We start from the raw sequence: 2937 nt of genomic DNA on the forward strand, positions 1-2937 counted from the left end.
CCGTGCGACATTCACCCTTTCTTTGGGCTCCTCCAGGGTTGGACGCTGCAGCCTCAGGTCAGTCCGAGCCGTCGGACCGGCAGTGAGAAGTGCGGCACTGACGCAGTGGCCCCGACTGGTTCCGATATCGCCGTTATCACCGTCCCAGCCAGCACCGCCTCTGCCCCGTGGCACTGCTCCCATAGGCAGATTGCCTATAATAAGCAGTAATGCAGATCACCAGAGGACCCACGGGTGTGCCCATGGGAGGCTGACAGCCCGCGACAGGTTGACAGCCAGGACAGGGAACAGGATTTCCTCTGAGATCTCCTCCAGCCCCAGGCATGCTGTGACTCCGTGATGTCCTGAGGTTGCCTCTATATTCTGGCTATATCCCGAGTTGGACTATTGAGCCCATAAGGATCAGCCGATCCAACCCCTGGCCTCAGAGAAGAGCACCCGAACCCCAACCTTATGTCTGAGAGTGCTGAGCATCACGAGTCCCAGCAGCTCAGGGCTGTGCCTGCTACCCTGGGGAGCTGCTCCATGCTCACCGCCCTCTGGGCACAGCCTTTCCCTCACTCCCACCCGACCCTCCCCTGACAGCTCCATGCTGTTCCCTCGGGTGCTGTCCATGTCACCACAGAGCAGAGCTCAGTGCTGCCTATCCGCTCCCTGTGAGGAGCTGTAGGGCCATGAGGGACTGCAGGGCCATAGGGTGTCAACAAGAAGAGAAGGCAGCGTCCTGTGATTGTCCATTTGGCACCTTAAGGGCTAATTATATCCTAACACCCACACCCATCGCAAGGGAAAGGTTAGAATGAGCCAGTTCACCTTCGTGTGGTCAGGCATTGCCCAGCCCTCCCATCAGTCGGGGTCTCTCTGCAAGGTCTCTCTGCCCTCAAGGGAGCCAACAGCTCCTCCCAGTTCAGTGTCACCTCCAACACTGCTTTGTACACTTTCTAGTCCCTCATCCAGGCCCCGTACACTGACATGCATCCACCTGGAGCAGCAAACCCTGCACCAGCTGTGCTCTGGTTGGGAGTTCATCATTACTGCAGTCACGGTCCTCCAACTCAGAGCTCCAGGGGTCCCACATCCCATCACTTGTGATGAAATCAGAGGCTGAAGAAGGCATGAAATACCTCTGCTCTATCTCTCTGTTTGTGAGGTGCCCATCCTCACCATGTAATGGCCTGATGTTACCAGCAGTGCAGTGTGATTGGAGGTCTGTGAGTAGTGGTGTTCCCCAGGGGTCGGTATGGGTACAGTGTTGTTCAGCATCAGCCTCAACGACCTGGATGAAGGAATGGAGTCCATCCTCAGCAAGTTTGGTGATGGCACAATGCTGAGAGGAGTGGCTGACACACCTGAAGGCCGTGCTGCCATTCAGCAAGACCTGGACAGGCTGAGAGCTGCGCAAGGAGGAACAGGATGGGGTTTAAGAAGAGAAGCACAAGGGGCAGGATGGGGCCCAATGAGCAGCGCTGTGCCAACACCACTGTGTGGTTTCTGCTAAGTCTGTGACTTCTCAGAATGGGAGTGGCTCACCTCAGACTTCGGTTCACCCCAGACTTTGGCTCAGCTCAGACTTCGGTTCACCCCAGACTTTGGCTCACCTCAGACTTCGGTTCACCCCAGACTTTGGCTCACCCCCCAGGAGTGCAACGCGATCACTTCCACTTTCTCAGGCTGACATCTGGATGAGCTCAGTCAAAAACAGAAGCAAGCTGAGGCGCAGAGCAGAGCGACTTCCTGAGCACCAGCGAGATGTGAAGGAGCAGCAGAAGCTGCAGCTGTAAACAACTCAACTCACCCCGGCACTCTCCTCCCACCCCTGCCCACCCCCCCCCCGCCCCTGCTGGTCCTGCGTTGGGGTGGGGATGCCCCGGCCCCCACCAGGGACACTTGTCCTCTGGGACCAGCAGCACCTCGCAGCCCACGACACACCAGCAGCAAGATTCACGTGTTCATGGAATGCAGGAGGTGCCACGGGTCCTTCAGCATGGCTCAGGCATGGCAGCAACGTGGCAAAAATCCCTGAAATCCTGCAGGGCAGTGGGAAGGAGGGCTGAGTCCCTTGGGATCCCTGCTCCCAGCTGGCACCTGGCCCATATCCTCCACTCTCTCCATATGCCACATTCGGGGATCTCCCCAAACTCCGCGCCCACTCCAACACCCGTGATGTGAGGAGTGCTCAGACCACAGCAGTGAGGGCCCCATGATTGACCTCATCCCCACCCTGCTGCCACCAGAGCTGCCGATGGGTCCCTTCTTGTGGGTGCAGTTCCCATCCCTTGGGCACTATTTCCATCCCATGGGTGCTATTCCCACCCGATGTGTGCAGTACCTGGGTGCAGCTCTTGTCCTCTGGGTGCTGTTCCCATCCCATGTGTGAAGTTCCCAGCCCCGGGCACTATTCCCATTCTGTGTGTGCTGTTCCCATTCTGTGGGTGCTGCTCCTGTCCCACAGGCACTGCTCTCTCTACTCAGACATTCCATGCACTCCCAGCACCATAAGGACGTTTAACAACAGTAGCTGCCCATCTATGTCCCTGACACAGACCCAACACAGCCAGGCCACACTGTTGGCTACAAATGGGGATGAAGCCCCAGCACAACACGGCAGGCTCACACTTGGTGATGCTGTATTCACACCGAGATGCACAGCCCGCACGGGGCTGCAGTGCCGTCGGGAGGAAAAGCAGCTGCGTGTTTGTGGGGCAGCACTGCAGCGTGCCTACCAGGGAAAGGCAGCACAGCACAGCTCTGCTGGCTAACGCACAAAGCGGTGGTACGGCCAGAGAACGCTCTGCCAGCCCCATGAGAGCACACGGCGCAGGGTGCGCCCGAGGGCCAGCAGTGCTGCAAGGATGCAGCGGCAGCAGAAGCACACGCACCGCGCACACCGCGTGCTGCGCAGCCACCGCACGACAGCGTTGCGCCGCGGCCGCTCCG

The 2937-nt window shown here is 58.7% G+C and overlaps 2 protein-coding genes across 2 annotated transcripts in view; both read right to left on the reverse strand.

Moving 5' to 3' along the window:
• Positions 1-197, reverse strand: part of LOC116217484 (GTPase IMAP family member 1-like) — a 4509-nt gene extending 4312 nt beyond the window's left edge. Inside the window, exon 1 of the mRNA XM_031557054.1 lies at positions 16-197. The gene's annotated coding sequence lies outside the window, so the exon portion shown is untranslated. The remainder of the gene's footprint in view (positions 1-15) is intronic.
• The window catches only part of LOC104914582 (GTPase IMAP family member 7-like), a 104986-nt gene that overhangs the window by 1661 nt on the left and 100388 nt on the right, over positions 1-2937 (reverse strand). The gene's annotated exons all lie outside the window — the stretch shown is intronic.

The sequence above is a fragment of the Meleagris gallopavo genome, chromosome 29 (assembly GCF_000146605.3).
Source record: "Meleagris gallopavo isolate NT-WF06-2002-E0010 breed Aviagen turkey brand Nicholas breeding stock chromosome 29, Turkey_5.1, whole genome shotgun sequence".
Classification (NCBI taxonomy): domain Eukaryota; kingdom Metazoa; phylum Chordata; class Aves; order Galliformes; family Phasianidae; genus Meleagris; species Meleagris gallopavo.